The sequence below is a fragment of the Puma concolor genome, chromosome A1, assembly GCF_028749965.1.
Source record: "Puma concolor isolate L17-30 chromosome A1, mPumCon1.1.hap2, whole genome shotgun sequence".
Classification (NCBI taxonomy): Eukaryota; Metazoa; Chordata; class Mammalia; order Carnivora; family Felidae; genus Puma; species Puma concolor.
In genome coordinates, this window is record NC_141667.1 from 14472431 (window position 1) to 14493013 (window position 20583).

Below are 20583 nucleotides of genomic sequence, written 5' to 3' on the forward strand. Positions count from 1 at the left end.
CTCTGAGCTGCTAGCACAGAGCCCAATGTGGGGCTTGAACTCACAAACCGCGAGATCATGACCTGAGCCGAAGCTGGACGCTCAACTGACTGACCCACCCAGGTGCCCCTAAACCTTACATTTCTTATTGAATCTATATTATATCTTCAAGTAATAAGCTGAAAATAATTTTTGTAGTCTAGTCTAAAAACAATTTTTAGCATATCAAAAATTATATGTGATCCAATTGGTCAGTATTCTTCCTTTGTACTTGTTACCATGCCCTTCTTATTTTCATACATCATTCCATGCTTCCAAATTTGATTCTACTATCAAATTGAATTCTTCAATCTACCATCATTATTTGGAAAAATGGGGAAAACTGCATTCCTAGAATATTATCTACTTAATTTTCCATCTTGCATCTTGTTATTTTCCTATACAGAGTAGCATCTTTGGTCCACCTTTCATATGTGTTGAGACTAAAACTAAATATTTGATATTTTTAGAAACAGTGTATTCGTAGACAAAATACTTGAATAGTTTCTTCAGGGCAAAAATTGCAGTTGTTGGCAGAAATCACAACAATAGATACTGTGAATGAATGAATGAATGAATGAACAAACGAGCACAAAAAAGGAAATTACTATCAATCTGCAACAAGAGGCCAAGGCAACATTTTTGAGTTGTATGCTTCTTTACAAAGTTAGTGAGTTTAAATTCCCCAAATAAGACAACGGTGTTTCACTTTAAGCTGCTAAACTTGTGGTCATTTGGTTTGCAGCAGTGAAGAATGTATTAGTGTGTGATTTTCCCAAATATTGTTCGTGGGAACACCATTTGAAAATCAAGAGAAAGACGCTTCCTGAAAGAAGAACGTACTTCAGCGATCCACGCATTCGACTTTTTGTTTTTGTCACCTTGGTTTCGGTTAACATGGCAAAATCCTAGACACCAAGTGTGCCTTCACAAATGCTTATTGAATCACATAATCCATGGGTAAAGAAAAAAATTTAAATGTTGATATTTCAGCTCTTTGTCTCTCCCCAAGTGGACTTACAAAATTAACTGAATATAAATAGAAGAAAACCCCTCAAACGGCTTAGAGCATCTTCCCCTTCATCAGTTCTTTTGTGCTGACTTTTGTATCTGGTTGTAGCTTCAGGTAAAAAAAGGAAATGTACCCAAGGAAGCATATGTTTTAAATTGCTGTTCAGGTTTTATTTTAAATGTTTTAATAATTATTTTAAGTGTTGAGGCATTTCTGGTACATGTCACTTTAAATACTGAATCCTGATGTCCCTGCATATACATACCGAAACGTATGTGTATTTCATACATATAAATGTAATTTTATGCATGAAGCACGTATAGGTTTATATATATATTTAACATTTATACCTTCAGAATATATTATATAAGATACATATTTAATGTCTATGCCTTCAGAAGCATAAACATTTTATTTCCCCTGATTTTGAGGGCTATGCCTCCCAGAAATCCTCCCTGTGAATACGATGCGTTTTATTCACTTGCGACAATGTTGTGACATCAATCATGTCCTGCAGTAGGGGCTGCAGCCATTATGGTGCCCGGTACTTTCCCTGTAATTATTTTTCAAGTCATTTCCAGAGTACTTCATTAAATGTTTTTAATGCCGCTATGGGGAATCAGAAAATAAATGAATTCCATTTTCCAGGGCTTTTAAGAAATGTAGCTTTATTTTAGGTTGAAGTTAATTTTGTATTGCTACCTTTGTCAGAGGCATACAAGGTAGTACTTTTTATCTTTTGAAGATAAGGATTTCATTGTTGCAATCTAGGAAAAAATGCCTATACCAACCAGTGAAGTCTCTCTCTCTCTCTCTCTCTCTTTTTTTTTTTAATTTGGCATGGGAGGGAGGAAAAGCAACGTTACCATTCCCTCTCCCATATGCTCCAACTTTTATGTCTGTTTTGCCATCTATTCCATTAACCTTATGATTAATGAAAGTCTCCAGAATTTTAAATACCTTGAAAGGGAGCCAACGCCTGGTCTTTGGAGGCTATGTTGAAAATAAACAACGATAAAAACGGGGAGATGCAGGCTTTTGAAGTCCTTAAAGACACGACCACTGTGATCTTGGTACCACGGTGCAGAAAAGAGGACAGCATTTCACATTTCTGGCATTACTAACGACAACACAGCCACTGAAAGCGAGCATGAATTTCTGGGAGTAGCGTTAGGATACAGGGCTCCTGCTGAGCTCACCAGTTCCTTGCTCTGCACAGCTGCCTTCTCAGCTGGGGGTTTTTAAATCAGCACAGTGAGAAAAGATAGCAATGGCCATGATGCATCTTCCTCCCTATGAGAAAAAGGTAATGTTCAATTAACGCTTCAGTCTTCTGCTTTCCAACGGATTTATTTCTGTCTTTTGTTTGTATGTTTTGCTTTGGATTTTTTTTTTTTTTTGGTGGCGGTGGTGGTGTTCCTTTTCATTCTGTGGGATAAAATGCTTAAACTAAACATATCTGTGCTTGCAGTTATGGGAGAAGGATTCTGAACTTCTTGTGGCTGTGCTGACATCAGTAAGAGTTGGAGAAAGTATACATTTAAGGAAACGTATACATTCCCACCCACAGGATATTAAGGTATGATCGCGCTCACTTAGCTATGCCTGCATGTAACAGTAAAACCATCACAATGGAAAGAGTTGAGCCTCTTTTAGAAGTATTTTCATAAATGCAACATTTGATTTGTTGAGAACACCTACATTACTTTACCTTCTGCCGTGTTGTGGAATGGTGCACACCAGGGTGTTTGTTAACGGGAGTCTGCTTTAAGGCTGGTTGGGTTCCTAGCAGCAACTACAACAACAACAATAACAACAACAACAACAACAGCAACAACAAGGGGTTAATCACAATAAAGCAACGCTTTCAATTTCCAGCCACAAAGAGGTATATTCTCTTCCTTTATACTTGTTACAGGTTGTGTTTGCAATTGCATAGATAGAAAGTAACCAACACGATTTGGTAGAGTCTCACTCTCCACAGGGTTATTTTGTTCTATGTTCTTACAGACAAGCCCACAAGGGTTCTGAGTTGTGCTCTTCTTTTCTCTTTGAGAGCAATTTGTTTTTTAAGCCCACAGTGATTTGAAAAAAAAACAAAAAACAAAAAACAGAGCTATGTGACACGTGTACCTGTGCATGCGTGTGTGAGTGTGTGCTTAACGCTGCCTTGGGTCTTATGAATTTCCTCTCAGATTTATATTAGCCTTCTGGTTAGAAAGATCAACACTGTTGAGCTTGAATGATGTTCTTAAGAATAAAGTCCAGGCGTCAGATGCTTGTTGGAAACATGTCAACTTAGTTTTATTTTAAGGTTTGAACCCAAATATCGATTGCTACCACTTTAGTAATCACTCACTATAAAAGCTGCTCAGCAACTCATTTTATAAACATTTATTATGTGCCAGGCACTGGGCTTGGCAACAGAGGCAAAAAAGATAAGCAGGGGGTTCTCACTCTCAAGACATTTGTAGTCCAATCCTCTGGATCAATGAGCTATTTTCTGAACAATGATCTAATATTTCATTATATTGCTGTAAATCTCCTGTTGGAAGGGAAGCTTGCAAAATCTACTGAGTGCCACTCGGAGTAGAATACTTGCCTGGTGGGTAAATGGAAGGACTTGTTTTCACCTATGAAAGCAACGGCTGTTTTTTGGCCGACAGTACTGTGCAGGCAGTGTTGGAAACGCTCGGGAGATACAAACAAGACGAGCACAGCCTTTACCATGAAGCTTGCCTTCTAGCAGGGACCACGGGTAAAGACGTAGCATAAACTTCCACACTTGTTATCAGAAAAGTGAAAGGACAAGGGTGACCTAGAGCTTGAATTTACTGACTTCATACCTTAAACATTCATCTGGCCCACTTGTTTTTAATATTGGACTACGATGACCCAAAGGCAAAGACAGAGCTCCTACAAATGTTCACATGTACCTTCATAATATGTGGAAATGGCTTTAAAATCAAACAGCAAATTGTTTCTTACAATATTGTTCTTCTAAATTCTGTGTTAAGAAGACTATGCAAAAATATTCTTACACTATTCACACAGTATGGTGATTTTTATTATTATTTTTTAATGTTTTTGTTTGTTTATTGAGAGACAGAGAGTGAGCAGGGGAGGGGCAGAGAGAGAGGGAGACACAGAATCCGAAGCAGGTTCCAGGCTCTGAGCTGTCAGCACTGAGCCCAAGGTGGGGCTTGAACTCACAAACCGCGAGATCACGACCTGAGCTGAAGTGGGACACTTAACCGACTGAGCCGCCCAGGCGTCCCCCGCCTCCCCCAGGGCAGTGATTTTAAATTTCATGCTTGTAAGTGATTAAGTTTCTTAGCAATAGTTTCTCTGATGTTTACTCTTGACCGACAACTAGCAAAATATATGGATTCTTAATGTCCCCTGAAATTGCGGTATCCTCTCCGTTGGCCTGGTTTGGTAACTAGCGACACCGTTCACTGAGCATGTATCTGGGATCCCACCATGGAAGGCATTTGGAAAACATCTCTATCCTCTCTTTTTCTCAGTTTGGATACCTCCTTTTTCTATTTTAAGATTGTAGTGGTGGGGCCCCTGGGTGGCTCAGTCGGTTTAGCATCTGCCTCGATCTTGGCTCAGGTCATGATCTCGTGGTTCAAAAGATTGAACTCTGTGTTGGGCTGTGTGCTGACAGCACGGAGTCTTCTTGGGATCCTCTCTCTCCCTCTCTCTCTGCCTTCTTTTGCCTGTGCATGCATGCATATGCACACATTCTCTCAAAATAAATAAATAAACTTAAAAGAAAAGATCGCAGTGGGACATGTTTTCCCTACTTTCTTTCTTAATATCTTTCTTGGTATTTATTTTTGTTTCTTTCCTGATTTCTATGTCATCTCTCTCTCTCTCTCTCTCTCTTTCTCATCTGTCTATTTATCAATCATCTATCTGTCATCTATCAGTCCAGAAATAAGCATGTAATCTTTTGTAGCTCACCCTGACAGGTTCCAAATCCACTTGTCCGTTGTTAACTCTAACAGTTGGAAAAACCAAGTTCTTACATTCCCAGGCTCCCTTGCCAGGATAGTGGCCATATTGATTAGTTCTGGGCACTGTGCTCTGAGCACAGACTTTCAAAGAGGTCTATGAAATATTTTGTTTACCTCATATAAGGGAAAGACATGTCTGGCATGGCTCCCTCTCCATTCTTTCTGGAAGGCAGAATGGGATGCTGAAAGGATGCGTTGTTATTTTGTGACCAGAGGAGGCAGACGTGAGGGAACACCAGGGGAATTTAGGCATGCTTGTCCTGCCATGCTGAAACAATGCCAGTTGCTTCCCTTGAGACCCTTGTCATGTCAGAAGAATAAACCAATATCTATTAAGTCAACCTAAATGGTGTTTTCTGTTATTTTTAGTAGAAGCATTCTTAACTGAATATCACATGCATAAATAATGTATTAGAGATGTTGAAAGTTGAGCATTGTGCTGTAAAATGGAATACTTAACCATAAAGGCAACATGCAATTCTCATCTTCAAGAATTTTATAGTGAACATTTTATGTGGTAGGCAAAAAGGAATCAAAAGACTTTCTGATATCCATCCAAGGTCTGAGACCAATTTGTATAGGCTTTCTTTCCCCCTTGGTGTTCATTTTCTCATAAATAAGGAATTGCATTACTTCTAAGTTTCATTGGAGGCACAATTACTAACTTTATTAAAATAAAACATGTTTTGAGGCACCTGGGTGGCTCAGTCAGTTAGTCATCCGACTTCGGCTCGGGTCACGATCTCACAGTTTGTGAGTTCAAGCCCCGCGTCCGGCTCTGTGCTCACCGCTCAGAGCCTGGAGCCAGCTTCAGATTCTCTCTCTCTCTCTCTCTCTCTGCCCCCCACCCCTACTCATGCTCTGTCTCTCTCTGTCTTAAAAATAAATAAAAAATTAAAATAAAACATGTTTTGAATCGATGGATTTATAACACTACCTGTTGAATGATATTTTCTTTTTTTTCTTTTTTTTTATTTAAAAAAAATTTTTCTTTAACGTTTTATTTATTTTTGAGACAGGGAGAGACAGAGCATGAACAGGGGAGGGTCAGAGAGAGGGAGACACAGAGTCTGAAACAGGCTCCAGGCTCTGAGCTGTCAGCACAGAGCCCGACGTGGGGCTCGAACTCACGGACCGCGAGATCATGGCCTGAGCCGAAGTCAGCCGCTTAACCGACTGAGCCACCCAGGCGCCCCTTGAATGATATTTTCAAATTGGTATTTTCCTTGGATACTGTGGACATGAAAGGAGATATACTTTTACTGTTCATACTTAGCATTCTGTACATTTTACGCAGAAAAATGCGGGCTCTGAGTCTGAACGTTTTGCTATGCCATTATCCAGTCTACAAATCTACTTTATTTAGTTACTTACCTACTGAAATTAGCACAAAAATATTTGGAAGCATCTTTCAGGAAGAATTATTTCCTGCACGATTCTATACCACCTCATTAATTTCCCCCCTTTTTGTGAGTACACAATCCAGGCAAAATAATTCCACTAATATGAAGGTATGTCTGGCACACTGCTTTTCTAGAATTCTCATGGCATGATTATGCAATTGTATGAAACAAGCATTAGAAAGTTTCATTGATTGCAAGAAAAATGTTTCCAAATTGCTTTCGGGAGGCCTAAAGCATGACAAATAAAATGTTATCATACAGGGGCGCCTGGGTGGCGCAGTCGGTTAAGCGTCCGACTTCAGCCAGGTCACCATCTCGCGGTCCGTGAGTTCGAGCCCCGCGTCGGGCTCTGGGCTGATGGCTCAGAGCCTGGAGCCTGTTTCCGATTCTGTGTCTCCCTCTCTCTCTGCCCCTCCCCCGTTCATGCTCTGTCTCTCTCTGTCCCAAAAATAAATAAACGTTGGAAAAAAAAACATTAAAAAAAAAAATGTTACCATACCATTTAAAAGAATATATGAGCAATGTGAATTAAAGGTGGGTTGATCATAAACAACACTAATTTCAAGGTCTATTTCAGTTTTCCATTTCATCTTACGATAATATGGGGTTATGAGAGCTGATCGACCATCAGTCGCTCTCAGCAAGATTGTTTTGGCCACAATACGTTGACATTTAACTCTGATTTATAATTTGGTAGGTATTAGAAGCTGAGATGTACAAAGAAGCTGCTATTAGAAACAGGAAAGAGCTAAAACAGAGACCACACAGAAAGCAGAGAACTGATAACAAGCAAAAGGTTTTAAATATAGAAAAGAAAGAAAGAAAGAAAGAAAGAAAGAAAGAAAGAAAGAGAAAGATGTGTTTGTATTTGTGCGTGTGTGTGTGTGCACATGTGCGCATAGGCAGGCGTATGGAATAATTAGGGAAGGAGAATGAAAATGCATCAGTATAGAGGCTGTGTTCTTTTCATGAGCCGAGGAAACCATTGCCAGATAATTATCACCACCTCTTGTTTTCCAGAGTAATATGCAGCCCATGAACTGGAGAGCCCATCTCGTACTTAAAAATGTGGGGTTCTCGGTTTCTTTGAAGCCTCATAGCATCTCTGGGTGGTAGTTGAGTATCAAACAAACAGAGATGCCTTTTCTCACAGGCTGGAAGCAGTCATCCCTGTTGCCAAGGAAACATCCTCAGGCGGCAAGGGTCACCTTTGGCGACAATTGGAAGACTTCAAAAGCAGATCAATAACAGAGAAACGCCAAGACCTGAACTTCCTCTCTAATGTTGTCTCTTATTTTAAATGTCATTTTCAACCAACACTTGCTTATGTGATTACCATGTACTGAGAAGTCGGAAGGCAACACTGAATGCGTAATAAGTCCAGCCCAGTATTTCTGAGCTGTGCTCTTGGAAGCCTGGGGTCTGGGTAGAGATATTTTCAGAGCGGGCGGGGGAGGGAGGGGGAGGAACCCACAGGATCAGCAGCCTATGTGATGAACTGACTTTCAAGTTGAAAGACAGGAGCTGCAAGTTACACTTGATTTGAAGCAAAGGTTCAGCTCAGTGACAAAACAGATTTGAGATTTTTTACTCAGATTCTTAGTGAGATTCTTTACTCAGACAAGCACCCTGGATTACACTTTGTCTAAATTGGTGACATTTTAATTTTAGTTTCTGAAAATATTTTGTCACGTATTTGGCTTGCGCAGTTTTTGTGTCAATAATTTACAATCTCAATTATTCATTCATTCATCCGTTTGTTCTTTTACCAAATATTTATGATTTTACACTAAGGGCCAGGGGCTACTCTGGAGATGAGAACTGAATAGAACACAGTCCCTACGTTGAAGGCTTCGGGGATTCAATCGGGTGAAGAAGGCAGACGTGGCAACAATGGGATCCCTTGCAGAGGGAACAGAGAGGGATCCTTGTGATTTCTCCTGGGAACATGAGGAAAAGCTTTTAAAATAAAACGCTTTATTTTTGCCTTGGAGGATGGATAAACGTTGAGCTGGGAGCCCAGCGCTGGAAGGACATTCTAAGACAGAGACAACAGCAAACGCAGAGGGCAGAGATGTGAGGAGTTCTGTCCATCTGCCATCAACAGAAGTTCAAAGAGGAAAATGGGCCGGATCACAAAAAAATCCTTATATGATATAAAAAAAAAAAAAGTTTATGCCTTAACGTTAGTTTTCCAGATTTTTCCTTTCTAACTTTAGGTATAGCTACTGGGATTGCTTAACCCTATCATAAATGGAGCTTTAAGTAGCTTGGTATGATTTTCTGGAAGGCTTCAGGCATTGGAAACTTTCGTAACTGTTTGTTATCTAAAGCAAGAATTGTGAAATCTAGGGATAAACTCTCTTGCTATTGGAGCTCACAATAATATTAGATTTATTAAAATACAAATCATGGAGTTTTATAATAGGAGTTAGGATGCCCTCCACTTTCAAAGTGACTGGTAGAATTAAGCTGTAGCAGTAGCAGTCATTTCAGTGACAGTCATTTCAGTAGCAGTCATTTCTTAAAATCGCATATCTTTCTTCTTGTCACAAGATTCAAAAGTGACAAACGCAGAGGGCTCTTTTGCCTACGAACGTGTCATGTTTCCCACTGAAATGGACCTCATTAAGTCTTCCTTTATGAGGGACAAGAATGAAACTTTGTGTATAAGAAAATTTGGAGGGTGGGTATGTTTGAGAGCTAAAGCTTTTTGGCATCATTTAGGTTAGCCACCTGTTCTAGCCTGCATTTGCTGAATAAATTAGATGCTCTGGGGAGAGAGTATGCAGCTGATTGGACCGCCTTGTTACCAAGGCAACCATTTTTCTCTCTGCTCCATGACTCTGAAAGGGTTCATAACCCATTACTGCTCCTCTGAGCAGGAACAAGAGAACATTTCTTTTTTTCTTCTCTTGCCTTTCTACCTTTCTTCCATTTCATTTATAAATTTCGGGTCAAGATGTTGGGATTAGTGGAATCGAACAGATACTCTTGCTGTATTGTTTATTCCGACACCACATTTTCCAGATGTTTGAACACCTTAGGTCCCAACGTAAAGGCGCAGAAATAACAGCTAAAAGGAGGGCAGCTAATGCTAAGCAGTTTCAAACAAATTGAAAATAATACTTTCAGTCTCTAGAGGAGCTTGTCTAAGGTGATATATGTGAAAACAAACTCCGAATTTAGTCCAAAGGACGGTGGATGAAAGGCTATTTCCCCCAAATTATTCCAGCTCTTATTTCCATCAGGGTTTTCTTACTTTGTAGAGGTGATGAGACATGAAAGAGCGATAATGCAGCAAGGTTTTATCAGACTCATCAAACCATAAATTCCAGGAACTCAGTGATCATTTTCTCAATGCCAAAGGGCTGAGAGGACTGTTGCGGGGGGGGGGGGGGGGGGGGGTGGGGAGGGGGGGTTGCGGATGGCTGACCCCAAACCATGGCAACGCCCTCAGAAACGAACACAGGGTTTCACCCACATGTCACATGTTGACCTCAGCATATTGGTTTTCTTCTATTTTGTAATTCATATTTGTCTTTCCTCTCCAACTCTGTGTGCTGTGTTTTTATATTCTAAACCTTCATGCATTAAAAAACCAAACAAAAACAGTAGGGATCCCCAAACAGGTAAATTCCTCTAGCACTTACCTTGTACTAGGAATGCCACATCTTATCCCATGTGCCCCATTCCTTATGTTAACTCATTGAGGCAGAGGTCATTGATCCTGTCCACGACAGAGGGGACTGCGACTCGAGTGGATTACGTAGCCTGCCCAAGGTAGTGGAGTTGGCCTTCATTTGGATTCTAGCTCGTCCAAAGCCATGCTTTTCCCTAGGCTATCGTGTCTCCAAAGTTCTGCAGTAATACTAATGTCCTTTCTGAACATTGAAATCCTGAGGAGAAGAAACAAATGGAATATTAAAACATTTAAATTAAGCCTCTTCCAAGGCTTCGTGTTCTCTTATTTCGAAATTTTTCATGAGTAGAATGCAACTCTGGGCTTTGCCTAATTCACTAAGTGCTAAAGCTTTTGTACGTATTTAGGAAGCGGGAAGGCTTTATCACACATAGCAATTCCTTTGACATTTCTTTTTATTATCTTTCTATAAATATGAGAGACACTGATAAACAAGGAACGTTACATGCTTATCTTGTGTCTATCTAATTTGTTGTTCTTTTCAGTGAGGATCATCTCTGTGAGAAGTTAGGCTCGTATTTTGATCATGGACAAGCCTTAATGCAATTTGATTTACTCTGCTTTTTTTCCTTTTCTACAGATTTTGATTCTGCATTCCGAGATTTCAAAGCTGGAGTTGATATTTTCAAATAAACAGTTCTTTAAGAGACACGGGAACATCTTACGTTAGGACCACGCCACGAAGGGGCTGTTTTTAAAAAGGTATATATAGTTCGCAGTGCTGGGTCAAGCAGGGCAACTATTTTACTGGGTGTGAAGGCAAAGGTGTCCTTTGTTAAGCAGATTGTGACCAGTCCCTGCTATGGTAAAAGATTAACAAACACTTCATTAGCCGATCATAAACAAGCGAGAAGCATCAGGGAACTTGGTACAAGAAGAAAACGCATGCTTTAATTTGTTACAAGCAAGGTGGATTTTTCCCCCCTCCTCTTGCTCCTATTTCTAGCATCAATATAATTTGAAAGTTTCTCTGAAGAACAAGGCAATTATTTACAATCTGAAAACGAATGTGATACAAAGGCAGTCTATTTGCACTTTTAGAAAAACCTTTATTTAAATGCATTGCTTCTGCTATTCTCTTGCGCAGTTTCCTAGATTAGATTAAAATGCTATTCTGCGCTCCAAATAGTATGTTAATGTCCCAGTTCATTCAACAGGCTTTTAGCAACCACTTAGGTTCTCCCCTGTGGCAGGTACTCTGTCAAGTGCTGGGGACCGGAGAGGAACCTGCAGTCTCTCTCTTCTGTGAATTAAGCTTTGTGTGGCAAGGGACATCTCCAAGGCAGTGTAGTGAATGCTGTCATAGAGTAATGAACTTGTGGGTTGGCGGAACAAAGAGATCGTTCCAATACTTTCTCACTCTTCATCCTGAATCAGCCTCGGTGTCTTGTATGCTGACCACTGCCCTTATCTTATACTTTCTTTCCTGTTTTCACCCCAGTCTTTGGATGTGTCACAGAGCGTCGCTTCTTGGTTATAACCTTGGTTTATCTCAGTTCTGATTTTCCTCTCTGCCTGTGCTGAGCAAGTCAATTTGAACATGGCTCTTCTGGAATGATTTTAATTGCTACGATGGTATGGCTACTTCTCTCAGTAGGATAATCCTGCCACAATTCTTCCAAAATTGCACTTTACTTACCTTCTGGAAAGCAGACTTCAAGACTGTTGACCTGTCCGTTGGCCCCAAGCGATAGGGTGTGTAGGAAACATTTCTTCCTGAGGGATCCTCTCAAGGGGAGTGCTTGGACAATAGCTTCACCGAAGGCACACCTTGTTCTTAATTAAATGCTACTCGCCACTGGTATCTGCCCTTCTCTGTTGAGTGTTTTTGTAATACAAGAATCAAGTTGCATGATCCCAGCCAGAGGCCACAACACCAACCAGGAGAGCAGTCAGCTTATAGCCACCCAAGTCAGCAGGCACTTTCCACGAACCCTGGAAATCAACATATTCTTGGGGTCCAGATTTATTTTGCTGTTGTTTGAAATCTAAATGTCAAGCGTGAGAAATCATACTGGACATATTATTCTTGAAATTCTTTTGTTCCCAAATAATTGGCAGAACTTTGAGCATATTCTTCTCAAAAAGGAAATATGGTGACATACTCTGGACAGTCCAAACCAAACATGCAAAAGGAGGAAAACCACGGTTGTTCTGGGGGGAATCAGAAGGCTGACAGACTCTTGCCACCATGGAACCCTACTCACACTGCTACTTGTCTCTGGTGGTCCCCGCTCCACTTTATACATTCCTAAGGGAGAGCGTGGGTCACGTGTCTCTACACTTGACTCAGTCAACCATGGCCAAAGAGACTGGTGGCATTAACCAATGGAGGGTGATTACAAGGGTTCCAGTGCCCCCAGGCTGTGTTCTGCGATTACACTTGTCTTTTCCTCATTTTCTTTTTTAAAAATAGGTTTAAAGTTTATTTATTTATTTATTTTGAGAGAGAGAGAGGCAGAGACAGAGACAGAGAGAGACGCAGAGAGAATCCCAAGCAGGCTCTGCACTGGCAGAACTGAGCCAGACACAGGGCTCCATCTAGGGAACTGTGAGATCATGACCCGAGCCGAAATCAAGAGTCTGATGCTTAACTGACTGAGACACCCACGCGCCCCTCCTCATTTTCTTGAAAGGACCTAGCTTCCAAATAAAAGTGCCTTGCCAACACCGACTGTCAATTTATGGTCTCAAGTCTGAACTACTAGCCAATGTCTATTTTCTGAACCTTATTTCTTCTTTCTTTGAACTATCCTGACCACAAATTAACCTCTTCTATTTGCATCTTTTCTTTCCCCTTCCTTATGGGCAATATCACTTTGCTATGGGCTTCCTTAATTACACTGATCTTGTTCTTTCTTGAAAAGAATTCTGGTTCCCCACCTGCTTATGTCATTTCAAGCTTCCCAAATAATAACTCCCTTGATACAGAATGGTGCCTGTGTAGAGCGCTCATGGTTAACTTTCTAGGGGCTCCACGGGCCCCTGACAAGTTCAATCGTGAAAGTAGATGGCATAAAAGATGTATGGAAGCATTGGAAGTCCAATACTTTTAGGGGACATTAAGGGCACGGCGTTATTTGTGGAAAGAAGGGTAGGTGAGTCTGAAAAGGTAAGAAAAGGTCATGACAAAGTGAAGTTAACAAGGAGCCCATGAAGAATTTAAATAGGGGAATGACATGATTCGATATGTATCTTGGGAGAAAGCCTATTTTCGCAGAAGGGTTGGAGGCCATTTAAGGGTTCTTAGAACAAATAAATATAAAGAAAGTCTCCACCAAGGCAGTGGCAGTGGAGGTGGAAAGCAGAGAACAAATGGGTGAGATATTTAAGGGGTAGAATTTATAGGCCTTTGTGAAATAGTAAGGGAGAAAAAGTTGAAGTGGACTCTGAAGTCTCGTATTTGGAGAGGTTGATGACAGTGTTGTTCATCAATAAGAAAACATAGAAACATAACGTGTGGCTGGAGTGTGTGTGTTTGTGTGTGTGTGCATGTGTAAGGGTGTAGGTGGGTAATGTATTTACTTTGGTTTAAGAGTCTGTGGGCCATGTAATTGGAAATGTCCAAAGAGCAGATGTGTATGTGGGATAGGAGCTCAAAACCGAGACGTTGGTCTGGATCCTAAAGTCGGGGGACAAAGCTACCGAAAAGCACATGAAACCGAATGTGAAGTAGATTCAGTGAAGTAGATTATTCAGGAACAGTGCAAAAATAAATAAATAAATAAAATAACAAATAGGTTAAAGAGAAAATTCTAGGGAATATTTATCTTCACATATTTTTGAAAACAAAAAGGAACCAGTGAAGAATCTAAAAAAAATTCAGACACTGGAGTTACCTTTTCACTATGCAGGAGAGTGTGATGAATTGAAAGTTAAGGAAGAACGGACTTCTGGAAGAAGGGTATGATTAACAGTGTCAAAAGTTACAGGGAGAGCAAGTAGAATAAGGCATAATTCAGGTAAAGCTAGATGATTACTAAACGTACCTCACTTGTGGAAAGTACTTTAATATTTAGCTTCTCCCCAGAATGTATGTGATCCCTGGTCAAGGCTGGCAGCCTTTGCTTTACTATAAAATTCATGACCCCACTATCTGGTTGCCGGTTCCTAACCAACATGGCTCCCGGGATTCTTGACGTTTTTCTTGTTCTTGACCCCTGACAACCACACACTACTAAAGCCTGTTAACTTAAGAGTTTAAAAAAAAAACAGAATTCAATCTTTTTTAATTTTGTCACAATAAAATACTGTGTCATTATTAAAAATTTTCAGAAAATATAGAAATATAAAATAAAAGAAGTAAAACTAGGAATGTGTACTGAAGGGTGTAAAATATCGCAAGGTGAAATGCGTGCCCAATGATAATTATTGTTAATCATTTATTATATATCCTTAAATGTTTAATTTTATGCTCACTGGAGATTTTCTGTGTATATACATTAATGAACTAAAAATGAAATTTTACTATGCATTCTGTTCTTTGTCAGCATAACTTGATCACAAAAAGTGTCATTTACATCTTCGCATGTATACAAGAGCTCCAAATGACCAACATGCTTTTTACTGGTTACCTAAGATTCTGTTCTCCTTCTCATAATTTATATAACTCATGTCCTCCTGATGGGCGTTAAAGTACAGTAAAACCTTGGATTGCAAGTAACTTGTTCTGTGAGTGTTCTACAAGATGAGCAAATATTTCTAACAATTTTTAACTTGATAAATGATGATGTCTTGCAGTACAAATAGTATGTGATGCCAAAAGTCACATCATCACAACTGAGCCAATGGTTCTCTCTCTCTCTCTCTCTCTCTGTCTCTCTCTCACTGCAGGATTGTGGGTGATTGTCTCCTATGCTCAGATGCTCGATCTAAGGCAGCGGTGTTTGGCAGAAATCAGTGATATTTTTAGAACGCTGGAAGGCGCCCACAACTGGCATGGGTGTATTATTTGTCACTTCAAAGCACCTATGGACAGTCCTTTGCTTTTCCATACAAGAGTGAGCTTAGGAATGCTTTGCTTCATTCTAGATCAAGCTGCCTGTAGGTATAGACCCTTTCCTCTGATGCCTTATTGCCAGTGACATTAAATACAGTATATGATAAGAGTTTATTAGTACTGTACTTTAGTCAACATTCGTGCAATCATATATGATGGCCCCCAAGCAGAAGATTCCAATAGATGGCAGTGATCCCATTAGTGATCATGAAAGTCATCCTACACAATAACCCTCCTCTCTCTTGTCTACCTCGCACCTGCCATGAAGGTTTTCAAAGGTAAGTGTAGGTTCATTTGTTTATTTTCTTTGTATTTTCTTTATTATTTTGTATTATATTACAGTACTATAATTATTTTTATGTGAATATATTTGGGTTGTAGAATGAATCATCTGCGTTTCCATTATTTCTTATGGGGGAATTCGCTTTGATATACAAGTGTTTTGGATTACAAGCAAGTTTCTGGAACGAATTATGCTCACAAACCAAGGTTTTATGAACATCACATATAGATCAAAATGGGTAAACTTCCACAGTCATCTTCATACATTTGCTCATTACTTTCTCAAGACTTTCTTAGGATTCTGTTTCCAGGAACAGAATTTCTGGTCAAAGGTATGGGCATTAGCATTTTGATGGATCTTGCCAAACTTCTGGTGATAGCTTAAGAAGCTATTGCTTTTTCTCCTGAATTGTTGCCAACGGTGGATTGAATACAATTTTTTTAGAAGTCTTTGCTAGTTTGATAAGTTATCAGACCCTTAGCCATTCATTGCCTGGCTCTCCAGGTCTTGATCCATATCCAGGGCTCTTGTGTGGCTTCTCATGAATCTCGTGTTATAATAATAAAGACTTTAAAACCCCGTTGTCGGGGCGCCTGGGTGGCGCAGTTGGTTAAGCGTCCGACTTCAGCCAGGTCACGATCTTGGTCCATGAGTTCGAGCCCTGCGTCAGGCTCTGGGCTGATGGCTCAGAGCCTGGAGCCTGTTTCCCATTCTGTGTCTCCCTCTCTCTCTCCCCCTCCCCCGTTCATGCTCTGTCTCTCTCTCTATCCCAAAAATAAATAAACGTTGAAAAAAAAATTAAAAAAAAAAATAAAACCCCGTTGTCTTTCTCAAGGGCATTTCTTACTACTTAAAAAGATGTTTAGGTCTTACTGCTTGGGTCTCCATAGTAGTCTGCATCCTGGACAACTAGAGCAGGAGACTCTTCCAAATTGATGGTGATAAGAGTGCAAGGCAATTGAAAGGTAGACTTTTTTGGACAAGGCATAGGACCAGATTCCGTGGCTTGACTTCCAGCCTGTAAAGATGAACTAACACGTGGGACTTTGTTTTTGAATCCAGCTATCCAGCATTTTGTTGAGAGAACCCATGCAATATAGGCAAAGTTTCTGTTCCATCTTTAGCTTCTGGTATAGAGACGTCTCTGCCATGAAGTTGAACTGTGTACCACTGACTGGCATTACTCCGGGGAAAATGACATCACAAGGAATGGGTGGGCTAGTTCCGAGACTCGTGCATTTTTCATGGTTTCTACTTCCTCATTCCACTGCTGCTGACACCTGGAATCCTCTCGACATCCAGCGTTTAATCAGACAGATACCTCTGCAATCATTACTCTCATTTCTTCGTTAGAATGTGAGCTATTTAAGGTCACCAAATCTTTGTAAATGATCTTCATATTTCCCACACTCCCGAAGGACTTATTTGGGATTCAAGAGATACTGAATGAATTAACTTTTAACTGTGACTCACGCTTCTAAGGAGAAATGCAGACATATCAAAGGTATAACAGATTTCTAAGCTTTTTCTCATTTTATTGCCATCAAGCATATTCAGACTACTTCCATTTTCTTATACCTCAAAGCTTTCCCAAACAGCATAGAAGGAAAAAATGACAAGCCCTGGCAATCATTCCCCAGGGCATAGGTCCATTTTACATCCCAGAAAGTTGGTGATACTCAAAATGCATTTGGTATCCAGTGATTCAAAGATGTCCTTTTTCCTTCTGTCTCGGGAGTGTTCTGGTTCTTTGGTTATGGCCTCACCGTGCCATGATGCTGATGCATTCTTTTGTTTCAAAGGTTTGGTCCCTTCCCCCATTTGGAGGCAAGTACTTATTCAAGGTACTATTTGATAGAGTGCTCTTTGTAATATTACCTGGGGATGTCATAAAAGAGTGCTATAATAGTTTATATAATTTATTTTCCCTGGAAAACACATTTAGTGCCATCTTAAATAGTCTTGGGTTTAGAACCATTTTCAAAAGAAGAAGGTCAAGATGACGTCTAGTCTTAAGACTATGTTATCACCTTTGAACCAGGTCCACTTGAAAGGATTCATTCAGTTTGGGGTCCAGAACCATGAGCAGAAAAAAAAATGAGGGCTGGGTTTATTTTTCTCTTCGTGCCTTTGATAATACAGCCTTTGTTGGAATATTTATATTTGTAATCATTTCCTTGCCTTGCACCAAATAACAATTGTGGATTGATACCTACTTTTTTCCATCTTGATTCTGGAATTCCAGGCAACGACTAGAGGTAATAACTCATGAAATTTGATCTATAAGAAGTCTATTACTTCATAAAAATTAGAGAAAGATAGATAGAACAAAGTGTTTTTCTGGACACAATGGGATATTTTGAATGTGTAATCATACCTTTGGTTTATGTCAGTGGTTCTCAGACCTGTGTGAACATCAGAAACCCCTAAGGTGCTTTAATAATAATGATAATAGCAATAATAATAATAATAACAATAATAATAATAAAAAAATGATAAATAACAAGGCTAAGATCCAAGCCAAATAGTCTGCTTCAATTTGGGGGATGGACACTGATATTTTTAAAACCCTTAAGTGATTCTAGTATGCAGTTTGATGAAAACCATTTATCTATGTAACAATACCCCCCTATATTCTGATACTGTCTTTTACTATTTCTGTAACAATTCTGTGCTGGTTTTCTTAGTTTCCTGAAGCATTTGTGACATTGCATCTCTCAAATCTCCTTTATGCTAAAATAAGAAAATTGCTTATAATTATAAAGTAGAAATTTTATTGTTGCTATACATTTTCTCTCAGAATAGGTTTTCGAGAGGTGAACTGACCGTCACTCAAGTATGTGGGGAATGCAATGATTTCTTTGGTTTCTCTGGTTTTCTCAAGGCTTTGTACAGAGGTCCTCAGACACTGTGAAACCTAACAATTACCTGCCGATAAATATATAGTCTTGTTCAGGAGATGCCAACTCAGCGAGAAACAACTTTAATCCCTTTCTGAGATGAGTTTCTCCTAACCCGATGCTCTTCAAAATCAATCACCTCTTGTGTTACCTAGTCACTGTCTGCTTCTCAGCTGCATTTGGCCTGTGGATCTTTGGGAAGGTCACGTGACCTTTCTTCTCTGTAAAAATGAGAGAGAGAGAGAGAGATGATGGGGGCTTTCCAAGACACTTTTAGTTAAAGTTTATTTATTTATTTTGAGAGAGAGAGAGAACACATGGGAGGGGCAGAGAGAGGGAGAGAGAGAATCTTAAGCAGTCTCTGCACCATCAGCACAGAGCCCAGTGTAGGGCTGGAACCCACGAACCGTGAGATCATGACCTGAGCCAAAACCAAGAGTTGGTCCCTCAACTGACTGAGCCACCCAGGCGCCCCTCCAAGATACCCTTTTAACTTTAGGGTCAATGAACTATGATCCAAATAAACACTTCAGTTGGCAGCCCAGTGAACATTATCCAAACCTAACAGCAAGAAGAATAGCCTTCATCTTTTCTGTAATTTTAATCAATCAATTAATTCATTTATTTATTTTCACTTACTTATGTTTACCAGTTTATTATATAACAAAGGTATAATAAAGGATCGGGATAGATTTTTCTGTAGCAGCTAATTATAGCCAAGCCTTGTTATGAAGGGCTGTGGACGCCTAGTATGTGCACATTCCTATAGCAATTCCTTTAAAAATACGGAACTGACAACATCTAAGGCCTGAAGCTGGCCGTCATAGGAGTTATACTGTTTTATCAGACACAGGTCCTGGTCTTTAGAAGTTCCCTATATCTTATTAGGGAGCTAAGACAGGTACACAGAACAGAAAATACAGAGTCACAAGTCTGAGATTGGTACACGCTAATCCTAGCAGTTTCAGGGAAACTGACACTAGCATGAGATGTAGAGAATCCTGAGCAAATGAAAAGTCCTCCAGCAACTCTCCCAGCACCCGTTCGTGCCATTGCAATCACTCTAACCTTTGAAAAGTTATTTTTTGAGATAACTGTAGACTCACATGCCATTGTAATAAATAATACAGAGGGACCCCACACACCATTTATCCAGTTTCCACTAATGGTAATTTACGAAACTTGCAAAACTATAGTACAATATCAGAACCAGTATATTGACATTGATACAATCCACCAGTATTATTCAGATTTTCCCAGTTTTACTTCAACTAGTGTGTGTGAGTGCGTGTGTGTGTGTGTGTCTAGTTCTCTGCAACCTTACATCTGTAGGTTTCTCACCCACCATCATATTCATGATGCCGAACAGTTCCATCATCACACAATCCTTATCTTTGCTCTTTTATACCCACCCACTTCTTTTCCTTACCCACTTCTCCCTTGTCCCTAAACCTCAGCAGCCACTAATCTGTTGTCATGTCCATAATTTTGTCATTTTAATAAAATCATGTAAATGGAATCATATAGTGTGTAACCTCTTGAGACTGGCTTTTTCATTTAGCATCATTTCCTTGAGATTCATCTGAGTTATTACTTGTATCAAGACTTCATTTCTGGTTATTGTTGTTGAATAGCACTCTGTGGTATTCCATGATATGGATGGACTAGAATTTGTTTAACCCTTCAAGCTTTGAGGGCCATTTGTGCTGTTTTCAGTTTCTGGCTATTTCAAATACATCCACAATTAATGTCTGGGTACAGGTTTTTGTGTGAACCGAAATATCCATTTCTCTGGAATCAGATGCCTAAAAGTGCAACTGTTAAACAGCATGGTAATTGCACAGATAATCTCTTATAAATGCATTTGATTGGGTCCCTCACCTGTTTAAATCCTTTCAATGACACCCTATTATTTTAAGCATCATAAGAGCCACATCAGGGCCTAACAAAGCCCTGAAATTTCTGGAGTCTGCTGTTCTTGCTCTCCTAATCTAATGCCTTTCCCTTTCCCTGACTCTCCCCTCCAGACACATGAGCTTTGTTTTAATTTCTTAAAATGACGTGTTTTTATCCCACCACAGATGCACCTGCCCTTTAATGGCAGTAAAATGCCAATGAGATGGTTGGTCTGCAACTGAGTTGGAATAAATATGAATTCTTTTTTCCCCCATTATCCAGCTCGTAAATCCCATGCTTTTCATATTAAATCCAGCTTTCTTAAAACCTATTATTTTTTTTTC

The 20583-nt window shown here is 39.8% G+C and overlaps 1 long non-coding RNA gene across 1 annotated transcript; it reads left to right on the forward strand.

The window, feature by feature from the left end:
• Positions 1-1891: 1891 nt before the first annotated feature.
• On the forward strand, positions 1892-16026 carry LOC147584035 (uncharacterized). The gene is made up of 4 exons (XR_015240563.1): positions 1892-2336; positions 2502-2609; positions 10742-10863; positions 14995-16026. It is a non-coding gene; the product is annotated as an uncharacterized LOC147584035 (long non-coding RNA).
• Positions 16027-20583: the final 4557 nt, after the last annotated feature.